The sequence below is a fragment of the Triticum aestivum genome, chromosome 7A (genome assembly GCF_018294505.1).
Source record: "Triticum aestivum cultivar Chinese Spring chromosome 7A, IWGSC CS RefSeq v2.1, whole genome shotgun sequence".
Classification (NCBI taxonomy): Eukaryota; Viridiplantae; Streptophyta; class Magnoliopsida; order Poales; family Poaceae; genus Triticum; species Triticum aestivum.
Window position 1 is genome coordinate 622,847,214 of NC_057812.1, and position 16,828 is coordinate 622,864,041.

Here is a 16,828-nt window from a genome sequence, read left to right on the forward strand (position 1 = left end):
GCTCTACCATCGGAAAATGTTCGGGAGATCGCACCGGCGACCGCTCCGACCCTCAAATCGGAGCCAATTGCGCCATCCAGTGACGGGTGGATATACCCCGTCGCGGAGGCCCAACTCTCATCGGCGATCGAGCCGAGTATCGACATTACCCTTCACGAGAGCCGTGACGCCAAACTGCCGGATTCTTCCCCGGCCACGGACTCCGAACCGCCTGTGCCCGTGCCTATCGAATCCAACTGGGCGCCGATCATGGATTTCACCTCCGCGGATATCTTTCAGCACCCGCCCTTCTGCGACATACTGAACTCATTAAGCTCTCTCTCTCTCTCTCTGTCAGGAGAGCACTGGCCGAACCATGTCCGGCAGAATTGGGATGCAGATGACGAAGAAATTCGCCGCCCACCCACCATCCACTTAGTAGCCACTGTAGATGATTTGACCGACATGCTCGACTTCGACTCCGAAGGCATCGACGGTATGGATGACGATGCAGGAGACGAACAGGAACCACTGCCCACAGGGCACTGGACGCCCACTTCATCATATGATGTATACATGGTGGACACACCCAAAGAAAACAACGACAAAGAACGGAAGGACGCATCGAAGGGTTGTTCCCTCGAGAAGCAGTCAAAGCGGCGGCGTAAGCGCCACTCCAAATCCCGCCTCAGCAGAAGCAGCGATCATATAAACCCAGCGATAGAGCAAGGCGAGCCAGCGGACGAGAAACACGGCATTGAACCATCGTCCGACCACGGCAACACGGAGAATCAAACCGAACAACCCGACTCCGTCGAAGATAATAGTCTGGATAACATCACACCGGACAGGCACCCGGAGCAACAGAATACCCATAAAAGGCTTGTTGCCACTGCGAGGAGTCTGAAAAAGCAGAAGCAAAGGCTCAGGACTGCACAAGACACACTCAGAATCAGATGGAGTGAAGTACTCAACACTAAAGCAAAGTACGGCGGTAATCGCCACTCCAAGAGCTACCCGAAGCGAAAGTTGCTACCTGAATTCGACGAGGAGGCCTTAGATCCCCCGCAATCAAAAAACAAAACGACCATCCGGTTGGATAGACGACCTTGTGGCCAACATAGAGCGACAAACGACGCCGCACATAAGCCAGTACGCGATCCGCGTGAGGGCTCGCATCAAAAGGACGGCGCAACTAGATCCATCTACGGGCCACGCAAGCGCGCTCCAGCATGCAATGCAACACAACAAACATCCCAACACCACGGTACACCCAAATACAGGGGTGCCGCACACCCCCTATGCTTCACCGATGAGGTGCTGGACCATGAATTTCCAGAGGGATTCAAACCCGTAAACATAGAGGCGTACGACGGAACGACAGACCCTGGGGTCTGGGTTGAGGACTACATTCTCCATATCCATATGGCTTGAGGAGACGATCTCCACGCCATCAAGTACTTACCCCTCAAGCTCAAAGGGCCAGCTCGGCACTGGCTTAAAGTCCTCCCCGAAAACTCCATTGGAAGCTGGGAAGAGCTCGAAGATGCTTTTCGGGCAAATTTTCAAGGGACCTATGTCCGACCACCGGATGCAGATGAGTCATATAACTCAACAGCCCAGAGAGTCAGCCCGAATGCTTTGGAACAGGTTCCTCACTAAAAAGAACCAAATAGTCGACTGCCCGGACGCCGAAGCCTTAGCAGCTTTTAAGCACAACGTTCGAGACGAATGGCTTGCCAGACACCTCGGCCAAGAAAAGCCGAGAACAATGGCAGCATTAACAAACCTCATGACCCGCTTTTGCGCGGGCAAGGATAGCTGGTTAGCCCGATGCAGCACCAGCAACCCAAGTACATCCGAAGTCAGGGACGGAAACGGGAAACCACGACGTAGCAAAAACAAGCACCGGAATAAAGAAGACAACCCAAAGAGCACGGCGGTAAACGCCGGATTTAGAAGCTCTCGGCCAGGTCAACAAAAGCTGCCCTCCAAAGGCAACAGAGATGAACTATCCAGACTAAACAAGATTCTGGATAAAATATGTCACATCCACAGCACCCCCGATAAGCCTGCAAATCATACCCATAAAGAATGTTGGGTTTTCAAGCAGTCCGGCAAGCTCAACGCCGAACATAAGGGGCAGGATACACCAAGCGAAGACGAGGACGAGCCTCGCAAGCAAAGCACTGGGGAACAGAAGAAGTTCCCACCAGAAGTCAAAACAGTAAACGTATTACACGTGACAAAGGGGAGAAACAAAGCGGCACTCCTAGAGACACATGCCCCAGGGCCTATCACTGCGTAGTTCTGCCACTGGTCGTCCCAACCGATCACCTTCGGCCATCGGGATTACTCGGCAAGTAGCCGGCGTGCAGGATGGGCTGCATTGGTATTAGACCCAATAATTGACGGATACCACTTCACACGAGTCCTGATAGACGGCGGCAGCAGTTTAAACCTGATATATCAGGACACAGTCCGCAAAATGGGGATAGACCCAACAAAAATTAGCCGCAACAATACTACCTTTAAAGGAGTAACGACAGGCCCAGAAACCCATTGCACGGGCTCCCTGCTACTAGAGGTTATATTCGGCTTTCCCGATAACTTCTGCAGCGAAAAGTTAACGTTCCACATCGCTCCGTTCCAAAGTGGTTATCAAGCACTACTCGGACGCGAAGCTTTCGCTCGCTTTAACGCAATACCGCATTATGCTTCTCTCATGCTTAAGATGCCCGGTCCACGTGGCATCATTACAGTAAATGGAAATATTGAGCGCTCCTTGCACGTGGAAGACCGTGTGGCTGCCTTGGCAGCCGCACACTAAACGGCCTCACCAACTAAAGCATCTGACAGGTCGTTAAGACCACGGACGCGGTTGAACGAGTCCGGTGCAGCTATATGTAATTGATACAGGTTTGCTGGCTACACCCCTATTACAATACAAGGGGCTCAACGCGCGCAAACAAGTGGCAATTAGGCTCAACTCTACTCATCTTGAACTGTACATGGTTTATTTAGTATAACCTACCTTTTTGCACGACAACTTTTCAACTAAGTTCCTCTCTTTTACAGATGACCATCGTGCTACACCCGTTCAGGATACGGCACAACGGGGACACAGGCGCAGACGTGCAGCAGAGACCCGTTTCAAGGATTCTTTTTAGATTAAGACCCTGCGTAAGCCTTTTTTACTGTCTCTTGTTGATACACATCCCCCGAATTCTCAGTACAATTAAGAAGGATGCTGTCGTATTGGCATGTGGCCATGTCAGAATATTGCACGTACCTGGACACCAGGAGCTTATTAGAAAGGGCACTGCTTAAGCCCGGTTTACATTATAAAAATCGAATACCTTAGGGAGTGTTCGGCGTCGCGAGTTTGGCCTTATATGCATCAGCTCTGAATCATGTCTTTGGCCAAATGTTGGGTTCGCCCGGCTCCTGTGTTTTGCTGCCTTACATTCCACTTTATCGGCTAAGACGGCACCAGGAGAACTACTGCGATTGTGCCCTGATTCATCCGGAAGAGCACCTCAGTAGAGAAAGCCGAAAACTGACTGTCATGATATAGCGTGAGATTGGTCAACCACTCGATGACCTAGCGGAATCTTTGGGATTCCTCCGCCTTAACGAGGGGCCGTTTCCCGGCCAGGCATGTACGCACCCCGAATTCGGATGAGTGCGGAGCCACCAGGGGCTATATAGTAGCCCCACTGTCAAACTCCTCTGGCTAAGTGAAAGTCTTAAAGCATTATAGTCCGATTGCCTAGTTCGCTGCGCTATCACCTCCTTAATGGACCAAAACGTTGGATCAAGTGTGAACATGCGTCTTCTGCGAACACCCCCGCATTATATGCGTGGGGCTGAAGCCGACGACTGTCATCTTTCAGGTTATATACATATCTATAATACCTAAATAGTTCATCCCCACTAACCTATTTAACTAAGCATGCAGCCTATCCACATCATCATCCATTCTCCTACTGCCATGTCAGCACTAACCCTCCACTCCACTTCTACATGCATGCCATTTTTTCTTTGCCCTCATAATCCAGCAGTCGTTTGATTAGCCACGGGGTATGCCAAGAGTTCATCTCCTGTACAGACTACATGCATTCAAGTTGGCTCCGCTTTCTCGGCTCCCCGGCTCCCAGAGGGACGCATGAGGCATCCGCCCAAAAACCTCTCGGCCTCTCTCGTCCGGAGGCGCCCTCTGGCGCCGGATCCGGCGTTTCCCTTCCTATTTAATGCCGGGCAGCTGAGGGGAACTGGAATCCCTGCGTGGAGGTGTGCACAGGGTTAGGTTTTCGTCGCCGTGGCTTCGGAGATGGTAGCGAGTGGAATAAGGGATGGCCGGGCTTCTCCCCGTCCGTACGGCGTCAGATACGGTGCCCGCGAGGAGTCGGAGACCTTTTGTATCGCGGATCCGGTCGACCGGAGCCTGTGGTGGTGATTCTCTTCACTGGAAACTGCGCCGGCGATGGTGGCAGCTCCCGGCGAGGCGACGGTTGTTGGGGCTTCAGTCCCTGTTTGTTTGGGGGACGAGGTTTGCAGCAGTTCTTCATCCTTTGCGTCTCCGGCGAGCTGGAGTCTTGGTGGAGGCATGGAGCCATCCAATCTGTGGAGATTATCCCCGGCCGATGCGCCCGAACCCGACCTTTGTTCCTGTTCGCTGGACAGGATCTACATGCGGCCTCCAAAGCCTTTGAAGGCGATGCACTATGCAGATGGATGGTTTCTCGACGGCGGTTCGAGTAGACGGTGAGCGGCGTATTTTTCTGTTTCGGTGAGATTTCTTCATCTTTGTGTCTCATGTACGCATGCGTACTGTTCTTTTTGCTGGATGCATGAGTGGCGTGTTCTGTTTGCTGTATAAATGCCTGGACAGCTGATGAAGGTGTCCGATTTGCTCGCATGCTGCCATCATGGGTGTTTGTTGTAGAGAGATCGGGGGATTTTGTTGTTGTTGAGAAAAGGACACATACACCTCATGTATTCATCCAGCAAACGAGACGGTACATATGCGTATATGAGAACAGTACCTTCATTGGAGGAACCGAACGGGTGATCTATGTGTTTTCGTCTGCAATTGATTGGCTACAACAACAAAAAACTCTTGATTTTTTGGTTGAAATAATTTATAAAGCTGTCGGATGCACTGCTACTAATCTTCCTTCAGCCAGATATCTCACTCATCTTGATCCTCCAAGTCATTTTTTTCTTAGTCAGGTTTTATGTTTAGACAACTAGATTTATGTGAAATTGTACCTTGACATGTTTTTTTTGCATGAAGGTCATTGCTACAGATGTCAAATAAATTTACCATATGTATGTACTATAGTCTGCTCTTGCAATCATCTGCCAGAGTTAGGAAACATCTGCGCCCTCAACGCCATGTGGAACATGTTTAATTCCTCTCTCTGTATGAGGTTCTCCCTGATTCCTCAATTTCCAATTCTCCTGCAGCATGTTGTTTTTTTGCTGATAGATTATTACCATGAACTTGACATCTTTATCATTTTTAACTTGCTTTCATTTGTATTTTCACGTGAGTCAATGCTCATATTACGAATCCCATCTCCAGCCTGCATACTAAGTTAAACTATGAACATTTTCAGGCGTCTCAAAGTAAGGACATGTTGTCACTTCCAGGTTCCAGCCAAACAATCAGTGAGAGTGTTTTTTTTTTTTTTTTTTGAAACGGAGGCAAAAGTTTTGCCTCATCGATTAATTAAGCAGAAGAGAGTTGCTCGGTTAATTAGGGAAAACCGAGCGAAAACCAGATTGCCCAGTTAATTATGGAGAACCGGGCTAAAACCCTCACAACCGCTGAGCGGCACACATAGAAAGCCCCACGCACACCACTCCAAAGAGGGCCTCACGAGACCGCACGCAGGCGTCATCGTCATCACTTCTCCCCTAGAGGCGTCATCGCCATCCCTACACTCTGAGCAAACGACTCCCACTTCGCCGTAGGCGATCGTCGACTCAACCCACACTGTAGCGGACACGTGAAGCTGCATGAAGATCGATGCCAAAACCTCAGCCTCCTGCGGCCAGCCAGCGCAACTCCAACTCTGACGGAGAACTCAGTAGGACAAAACCAGGCACGGCTGGCGCCACGGGAGATCGCCGAACGGGCAACCTGCAGCCAGTCATCGTATACCACAGGGCCTCGCCGCCGCAGCTTCGACTCCATAGCAACAAGCAAACCGAGGCAATACCGTGGACACGCCGAAGAAGAGCCGACTACCGCAACCATTGTCGCGTCGCCGACATCACTCCCACCATCATCGTTGCCACATAAGCCTGGACGCCACCAACCACCGGTCCCGCTTGCCGATGCCGAGCTCCAAGACGAAGCCCCCAAGAGGGAAGACGACACCAAGGCGCCGTCATCGTCCGATCATAAGATCTAGGGTTTCCCCTGAAGAGGCCGAGATGGCCGGATCCGTGCGAGAGGAGTGCGGCAGCAAATCAGCGATGCCTCCAGGAAGGTCACGACGGCCACAGCCGCCGCCATCGCTGGTCACGACACAGGGCCGAGACAGAGTCTTCACCCAAGCTCCCACACCACCTCGGTTGCACATCATCCCGCACCGGCACCGACAAGCCCACCAATCATCCTCGCAGCCGCCGCCCGAGCGCCAAACAGGCAGCCCGAGCCCCTCCACCACGCGCCCCGCCAGAGCAGCAGCACCAAGATGGGCCTCCACCACGCCGGAGCAGGTGGCCACCCAGCCACAGATCCGTGCTGCCCGAACCTCCTCCGCACATCCGTCGAGCCTCCCTGCCCGGCCTCGCCTGAGCCGCAGCCCCTCACGCCCGCCTGCCGAGCTTCCCTGTCGCGGCCGCCTTATCGCCTCAGTGCGACCCACACACGGCACATCCGCGCCGGCTGGGCCATCCCACGCCGCCACCGTGCCTCTGCACGGTCCCCTTGCGCTGCTGCCGTGCCTCTGCACGGCCCCTTGCGCGCCGGAGCACCCGCGGCATGGAGCCGCCCCTGCACGTCACCCACTGCAGCGCGACTACTGCACCGTCGATCCCCTCGCACTCCCTTTGCACCGGCGCCCTTGCCGCGACGCGCAGGCAGCAGATCCGCGCCGCAGGACCCACTGCACGCACAAGACGCCCTCGCCCCGACGCGCAGATCCACGCCCAGCCCGCCGAGCCCCTGCGCCATGGCCGTGCACCGGCGGGCGCACGCAGCACCCCACCAAGGCCGCCACGTCGTGGCCGCCAGCCTTGAACTCGACTCGCCGGCGTGCACAGCCCCTGGACCACCAGCGCCGCCGGACACCAAGAGCGGCAGATCCGCCCCCACTGCGCCGAGAAATGGCCCCACCGCCGCCGACGCCGCCCGGGCTTTGCCCCGGCGACGCCCTCCGGCGGCGGTGAGGGGAGAGGTGGAGGAGGGCGTGCCTTAGGTGGCCGGATCTGGGGCGCCCCGGTGCGGCCCGTGGAGCCGCACGGGAGCGAGAGCCTGTCTGCGTCATTATCCTTTGGAACACTGCTTTATAGTCCAACTATCCTTAGAGAAGCGACCTCACAAGATAATACATCAGCAGTCAGTGTAGTTGGTTATGACGATACAGAAAAAAAATTCAAACAAGGTACTGCTCACAGATATATATGAATACTTATTTAATTCCTGGATGAATGTTTTAACACAAACTTTCATTTACAGAAACCCCGGTACAAAATAAAAAGTCGAATTTACTGAAGATGCTAGCAGCAAATTCAAAAGGTATAAAACACTTCAACGCCCTGCAATGTACTATATATTTATCTAATAATTCTTCTCATTTAGGCCGTTTACAGATAACAATGAATACGTACAAATCACCATTACTGACAGAAAATCAACAAATCAACATCCTACGAGGTAAATCCTATCATTCTTCCATACATTTATAGAAGAAAATTAAAATACATATTCTGATTTGACATTACCTTCTATTCCCACTATTAAACCACAACAGCAGAAAGAATTTGATCTTACTCAGAATTCCTCCGGTGCAGCATGCATCTAATTGTTCATGATTTGTTTATTTTTCTACATCAATTGTTCCACCTTTGAAAATCATATGCTTGATATTCTTAAATGAACCTTTGCTACATATAAATTATTAAAATTACCTAAGTTTCTTCGGTTTAAGATTAGGTAGATTCTTTATTAAGTGGTAGCTCTAAGAGTTTTTAGGACCACCAGTACACAAGACACCTATTGTCTTTGAATTAAAATAACCTGAAAGAATGGCACTTGATAGAAACAACACAAGGCACTATGGTACATACATCTATGTCAAGATGTGTATCAAAATTCTCTGTGTCTTTATGTGGCACTGCAAGAACGACGGGAAACATTTGAGGACAGGCAAAGTAATGCCAGAAGAAAAAAATATCTACGAAGGTATTATCTAACAGAATGAACCAGTTCTTCACAATGAACACACTCATGGTACGATCCACTTAATACCGTCCTAATAATACTGCAACGTTTACACATTGTAGGGTAGGCTATGCTACAATAGAGATACATGCTTCATTTTCTTCCATGCCAGTTACCTATATATAGTAGTATAAATAATTGCTATCTTGATCGCCACCTATTCTTCAGCGGTATAAAATTACAAAAGTATCATCATGTTGGACTACATGTATCTACATCAACTGTTATCATGCACATATTTTCTGCAAACCTCCATTGTGAGGCATTTGGTGTCCTCTTCACCTTACCTTAATGTACACCGCCAGCTATGCATTATGTGCAAGACTGCTGTGCTGTTTTATTACTTGAGATTTTTTTCGTGTCCTTTCTTAGGAAATTCATGAAAAAAGTCCCGCAGCAACGCGCGGGGCATTATCTAGTATACATAAACGGCCGCACAGGAGGTATCATAGTACTTTCGGGCAAAATTATAAATACAGCCTTAATAAACTCAATAAAATATTATTTTTACAATGGGAATACATGTCACTGAAACATAACATTCTTCGAGCACTGAGCCTCTATCAAACGAGCGTCTTCAAGAACCTCTTCAAAGTAGTGCTCGGCAGCCACTCGGCCTATGGTCGAACCCTGTGCCGCAACAGTGGTGGCATCCATCTCTGCCCAGTATGTTTTGACACGGGCAAGGGCCATCCGCGAGCCTTCTATGCACGCCGACCTCTTCACAGCATCGATGTGTGGCACAACACCAAGGAATTGTTGCACTAAGCTAAAGTAGCTATTCGGCCTTGGCCCTCTCGGCCACAGATGATCCACAACGGATCTCATGGCAAGTCCATATAATCTATGGAGCTCGGCCCACTCGGCCATTTGCTCATTCAACAGCAGTGGACGGGCTGGAGCATGAAACTGTGACCAAAACAGTTTTTCCACTTCGTGATCTTTCCGATCCTTGAAGTACTCGGCCGCATCAGCAGCACTTGCAGCCAAATCAACGTAGGCGTCCACAGAACTCCATAGTCGGTCCAGAGGTGCATACTTCGGATCCCCGAACTTAGTCCACGGCAAGAAGGGCTTCCCGGATACAATATCCGCAGCTTGATGCAGCTCCTCCTTCGTCGCTCTAATTTGGGAGTGGGCTTCCTTGGCAGCCACCCGAGCCTTTTCCAGGTCCGTCGCCTTCGCCCGGTTTTCTTCTTCAAGAAGTTGGTAGTGGTCAGCAGCATCTTTTAACTCTACAACCATCTTGGCTATTTTTTCCTTGCTCTCGCAATGCGAGGCCTGTTCGGCCCTAAACTCTCCGGCCGCCTTTAAAGCGGCCGCATTGCTACTCCTTGGCTCGGGCAAGCTCTGCCCAAAGGGTCTCCACGGTGGCAGCTCCATCTGCAGTCACAACATATTAAAGATATTGGCATCATGCTGCTCTAATTACGTAACAATCACCAGAGAAATCACCTATCTTGTGCCTCGTCAAGCCGCTTGTTGACAAGCACGATGTCGGTATCTGCCGCATCTAGCTGCCGCTTTAGTTCGGCAAACCCATCAGTCCGGCTAGCCACCGAAGCTTCAACCACCTGTGCATACAGGCGGTCTGGTTATTACCTGGGACTATGATCCTCTGTTCGCCGCCGTTTTCAACGACAACAAGAGTCTCAGGGGCTACTATCTACACATGGCACATCTAAAAATGTGCGGTACTGTCAAAAATGTACATCATTTCACGTACCCCAAAACCCGTAGACTCATAAAGGCTTCATGCAACCCGCTTTCGGTGGACGAAATCCTTTCAATCACCGTACCCATCAATGTACGGTGCTCTTCTGAGATAGCCGCTTGCTCTAGCAGATCCCTCAGTATGTCCGATCGCACGCCAGACAGTGCCGGACTCTTTTGATTGCTCTCTTCAAGAGCCGGATACTGAGGACTTTGGGTGGCCATAGGATTACCTTCTGGCCTTGTCGGATCAGGAGAAACCCTCCGCGACAACACCTCGGGGTCACCCGCCTCGTGAGGTGCTGTGGCAGGGGGAGGCGTTTCTCTCTCCATCATCTCCGGAAGAAGATCCCCTGAAGACGAGCTCTGCTGAGAAGGACTAAGATCCGAACTGCAAGATAAATGCTTCAGTTATTTTCCTCAGAAATAAAGCAAGATATTTTCATTATTAAGTACCCTTTTTACTTACAGCTCGGTGGAGGGTTGATCCCTTGAGGGCATTGTGCGGCAAGAATACCCTCCGAGGCAGGACCCTCTGGCGGAGATTTCTTCTCCCGTTTGGAAACCTTAGTTTCCGGATCTTCAGAGGTAGTCCTCTTCCTTCCCCGAGGAGAGAGAATGTCAGATTCTTCCCCTTGGTTATCCTCTCTCGCGGAGGCACTCATTCCCTCGATTGTAATAGGTAGCGATGGAGGCCCGCTTTCGCCCTCTTTATTCCCCCCTTCATTTTCCTTTGAGGGCACTAGAGAAGGTGCTGGCTCGAGCATCTTTTCCAGCACCGGATTGTCCAAGCCTTAAGGAAGGGGGGCTGAACACCGGATCATCTTCACCTTCGTTATCCAGTCCTGGTCAAAGAGCGATTCTTCAGAATGATGTCATGATAAATAAAAGGATAGTGTGTTCGGCCATGGGATTACTTACTTGGGCAGCGGGGCAGTTGCAGCTCAGGCCCACGTCCTCGGTAGTGTCCGGACACTCTATTTGGGGTTCGAAGAACGATTTGTACATCTCCTCGTGCGTCATGCCGAGGAAATTCTGAATAGTGCGCGGTCCTTCCGGGTTGAATTCCCACATGCGGAGGGGCCGGTGTTTGCAAGGCTGGACTCAACGAACCAGCATAACTTGCATCACCATAACCAGACTGAAATCTCCCTCGAAGAGATCTCGGATACGGCTCTGCAGTATTGTCACATCCTTGGCTGGACCCCAGCTCAGCCCCTTGCTGATCCATGACATCAGTTGTGGTGGAGGGACCGAGCGAAAGGTGGGGGCAGCTACCCACTTGGCACTTCGGGAAGCTGTGACGTAAAACCACTCCCGTTGCCATAATCCGGACACCTCTGAAAAGGAACCCTTTGGCCATGGAGCGTCAGAAATTTTTCTTATTAGAGCACCTCCGCACACTGCATACTGCCCCTCGACCATCTTCAGCTTCACATCGAAGGTCTTGAGCCACAGGGCGAAGTGAGGGGTAATGCGGAGGAAGGCCTCACAAACAACAATAAATGACGAGATATGAAGAAGGGAATCCGGGGTCAGATCGTGAAAATCCAACCCGTAATAGAAAATAAGACCCCTAACAAAGGGATCCAGAGCGAGGTCTAGTCCTCGGAGGAAGTGGGAGACGAACACAACGCTCTCGTTGGGTTCGGGAGTAGGGACGACCTGCCCTCGGGCGGGCATCCTATGCGAAATTTCGGCGGTCAGATATCTGGCCTCCCTCAACTTCTTGATGTCCTCCTCCGTGACGGAGGAAGGCATCCATCGGCCTTGAAGGCTGGATCCGGACATGATTGAAGGTCCGAAGCACTTGACCTGGGCTTTGGGTATTAAAACTCGAGGCGGGGGAAGGATTCGATTGAGCACGGGAGGGAAAAAAGAAAAAGCCTTGTCCATTTATGAAGGTGATGAATATCAAGCGTCCTCCTCGTGGCCGTTCGAGACTTACCTAAGATCTAGGAGTCATACCAATAGGCATGGTTGGGTTACCCACGTTTGTATTGATGAGAATCCCGTGATAAGGGGAACACGATCTCTGCTTTGACAAGACGTGTCAAGAAACCGCCTCGCGTTATGTGCGGGGCTGGTTAAAGAAAAACGGTTCAAATAATTACCGGGCTGTGGCGTGATGTCATGCTGCCAAAACGTGTCAGCAGATTAGATTTGTGGAAATATTATTCTCTCTACGGTGGTATGTGGAACTTATTTTGCAGGGTCGGACACTATCCTTGTATTCAAACTCTTCTGTGGTGTATTCGGAGGAGGAACCCGCCTTGCAATGTCGAAGACAACACTGCGCGCCGGACTCATCGTCATTGAATCCTGGTTCAGGGGCTACTGAGGGAGTCCTGGATTAGGGGGTCTCCGGACAGCCGGACTATATCCTTTGGCCGGACTGTTGGACTATGAAGATACGAGATTGAAGACTTCGTCCTGTGTCCGGATGGGACTCTACTTGGCGTGGAAGGCAAGCTAGGCAATACGGATATGCATATCTCCTCCTTTGTAACCGACCTTGTGTAACCCTAGCCTCCTCCGGTGTCTATATAAACCGAAGGGTTTTAGTCCGTAGGACAACATACAATCATACCATAGGCTAGCTTCTAGGGTTTAGCCCCTCCGATCTCGTGGTAGATCAACTCTTGTACTACTCATATTATCAAGAATAATCAAGCAGGACGTAGGGTTTTACCTCCATCAAGAGGGCCCGAACCTAGGTAAACATTGTGTCCCCTGCCTCCTGTTACCATCCGCCTTAGACGCACAGTTCGGGACCCCCTACCCGAGATCCGCCGGTTTTGACACCGACAACGGCCCTTTGGGCTTCCCTTTGAACTTTCCTTGAGTTATGGCTAAGGCTTCACCATGAGCGGCTGGCTCGGCTTTGCGCTTCTGCTTCCGACTAGAGTTCCCTCCTCCGGTTTCGTGGGCGACTGTTTTGTGTTTGCCACTCCGGAGTCGGTCTTCTTCTTCACCATTGGCGTACTTGGTGGCAATCTCCGTCATCCAAGTCAGAGTCATATCTCCTGTCCGACCGAATTTCAGGTTCAACTCCCGATACTTAACGCCTTCTTTGAAGGCACAAATTGCGTGGTGATCCGACACATTCTCCACCGTGTGGTGCAACGTGATCCATCTCTGGATATAATCTCTCAAAGTTTTATTCGGTTTCTGAACGCAACACCGCAATTCTGTCAGCCCTGCTGGCCGTTTGCAAGTACCTTCAAATGTTCTGACAAATACTCGGGCAAGATCTTCCCAAGTATAAATACTACTAGGCGCTAACTGATTCAACCACGCTCTGGCCGAGCCCTCCAACATGAAAGGAAGGTGCTTCATGGCCACTTTATCGTTTCCACCACCAATCTGTACAGCCACTCGATAATCCTCAAGCCAAGTGTCAGACTTGGACTCGCCAGTGAACTTACTGACTCCAGTCGCCAACCTGAAGTTGGGAGGAATCACCGCAGCCCTGATGGCTCTCCTGAAGCACTCTGGACCTGAGACATGTACCCTGCTGCTGGTTGGGAAATCTTTGTCGTGACCTTCTTTGTGAGCTCTGTTTCTGTCGACCAGACCCTGAATGAGAATAGATCTCGCATCAAAGCCCGGCTCCCTGGGGTCAACTGGAATCCTTCGCCCACCACTGTGAGGACGTCTGTCATCATGCTGCCGAGGCACATATGACTCACTCCTTGGGGGAGGAGTGGGCACTCGACGACGATCATCGTGATCGAGTCGGTGATCATATTGCTCGCGGTTTCTGTACTGATCTCCCGGTCTCCATGTCCTTCACGCCTCAGGGGCGATCTCGGGCTATGAGCCGATTGGACTATGTCTGCAACTACGGACCTGCTATGGATCCTATTCCGCGACTGAGATACTGCTGTATTATGCTCTCCCGCCGCACGGAGCAAAGCCCAGATCTACACCAAACCTCGACCAACTTCTGACTGGGAAGGTTGGATTGACTCCGCTATTCGGGCCGCGGCTGTGAGATTCTGGATCGGAGTTCGGTATACCTGAGTCGGAGGCGGAAAAAGTTGGCGTCGACTGGACTCGGGGATACGCTGCCGAGCACGCTCGTCGAGTGCGCGCTAGAGCTTCTCCAGTCGAGTGCGCTCAGCCAAGTTGGCCAGGCGCGCCTCCTCCAAGGCCTGTGCCTCAGGGGTTTCTCCAACGATAGGAGTGTGAAGCGCATTCATGTTCCGGCGGCGAAGTTCTTCCCTTCGCTGCGAAGAGAGGGATTCGGGGCAGTACTCTTCGTGAACACGTGACGGATCACCGTCCCCATTGCCTCCGTCTTCATGGGTGAAGCCAGGAGGACTGCGTGGTCCATTGACCATCAAAAATTCTGCCGCGGGGTCGCTGCTGTCGCACTCGGATGTAGTCTCTACGGAGCCAGTCGAACAGGCCGTAGAGAGTTTTGTCGGGCTCAATCGCCGTGACTTGGGGGGTGGCCGACTGGCGAGCCACCGCATGCCTCAACCACCGCTGAAGCCTCGATCGACCGGAACACTTGCTCCAGCGGGATGCAGGGAGGGAGGTCAGCACAGGAGCCGACCGATACTGAGTCGACGGCTACCGTAGGAGGACGCCACGGACGCACGCGCGAAAGTGCGTTGCCCCGCGGACGAGGAGCGCCTCGACGTCAAGTGGCGCTTCTTGGAGCCAAGCGGAGTCGTCGGCGACGAATACGAGCGCACCGAGACGCATCTCGCGGCCCTCGGCCAAACCTCCGCCCAAAACCATGTTGATGGGATCAGAAAAAATCGCAACTTCTCCAACAAGTCGCTAAGACACCGGCCCCACGATGGGCGCCAACTATCGTGGTTCTAAGTCTGACAGTAGAATGGGGGGTAGGAGTGTAGAGGCAAGATCCTAGCTATGGAGGAGTTGTACACGCAAGTTTTACGAGTTCAGGCCCTTCTCGGAGGAAGTAACAACCCTACGTCTTAGAGCCCGGAGGCGGTCGACTGGATTATATGTGTGTGAGTTACAGGGGGTGCGAACCCTTGTGCCTATGGAGGGGTGGCTTATATAGAGTGCGCCAGGACCCCAGCCAGCCCACGACACAGAGGGTTTAAGGTACATCGAAGAGAGAATGTTACTGGTATATTAAAATGTTGTGAATGCCAATTAAACCTATGAGTAAATGCTCGACCGTTGCATATGCAGAGTGGCTTTAGCTCTTCTGCCTGTCGAGTGACTTCTGCGACGGTCGAGTGACATCGATTCTTCCGAGTGGAACGTTTTCGGTTGAGTGAATGACGATACTCTTTGGATGATCCTGGTTTTAGGGTGCTGTCCTAGGGGAGGATGTCTAGGTCAGGTCTATGACCCTACCCTAGGTACGTAGCTTCATCACTCAAGGCTTGTCCTCTGCAGTTTTGCTGCTCCGCACACTCACGCTACTCTGTCATAATCCCCTGTATTTCCCCACGGTTAACTTGTAAATCTGCATCAAACATTCACAATCATACATGATGACGACTGGACTCTCCGCCGCTGCCTGAGCTGTGCTCTGGCGCACGCGGTCGACACCGATGAAGGTGGCGACGGGGATTCGGCGGCTACATGACTCGTGGAGGGCCTCGGCACGCGGGGTGACGGCCCCGGCAGGTGAGGGTGGGGTGGCCCTGGCGGCGGGTCGCCCTGCTGGTGTGGGCTAGGCGCCCCTCGGTCTCGCAGGTGACGAGGAGGCGGCGGTCGTAGGTCGCTGGTGTGCATCCCTCCCCGCAGGTATGCCACTGATGAAGCCCATCCCCTCTGCCTCGATCTGCTCCTTCCTTCGCCGGATCTGGGTCCTGGTGGCTTAGGCCGCTGCTCCCGGTTGTTGGCTGCGCGAATCTCGTCGGGCGGGGTCGGATCGAGGGGAAACCCCTGGCTGGCATGGCGGTCACACCAAAGGCGACGCCTTTGGCGCCGTTCCCCTCCTTGGAGGCCGTGGTGTGGATCCTCCCCCCTCCTTCTGTCCCCTTCTAGGTGAAAGCCTAGGTCGCCTGCTTCGGGCGGCGACGACACGTCCGTGTCATGTTCCTTCTTGGAGGCACCGCCCGGGGATTGCAGGCGCGACGAGAGAGTTTGTTTGTGGATGTGATGGTGGCAGGAGACAGCTTGGTTTGGTTTCTTCATTGTTTCTTCATAGGCTGCTGGCTGGAGGGTCGCTGTCAAGGTCGCCGGAGGGTCGATGCCCACGAGCCTGGGCAAGAGGGGATCGGGTTCCCCTCTAGGGCGACAACGATATACCATTTGGTGGGAGCATTGTGCTCCGGCGAATCCAGCGCTGACCTTTGATCTAATTATCGTTGTTTCCCTTGCTTATGCGACTGTGGCCGACAGCTCTTGCCCTTTGGTGTGGCTGAGCCGTAGACGACGATGGTGCTTGTAAGTAGTGTGCCCTAGGCTTGCGATTCTGCTCTAGTTTCTTCTCCCTGCAACTTGGATGCCATCCATTTGGGTTCTAGGGTGAACCGAGCTGTCATCTGCTGGTGCGGCATCCTTCGAGCCAGGATGAAGGGGTAGGGGCCCTTTGTAGAGGCAGTAACAGATGGTGGTCTGGTCCATGGCTGGCTCCGAGGGTGGTTGTGATCGCGAAGCTTGCACGGTGGTGCATTCCTTCCAAGACCCTAGTTTAGTTCTACTGGTGTAGGTCGACCAGTAGGGTGTTGGTAG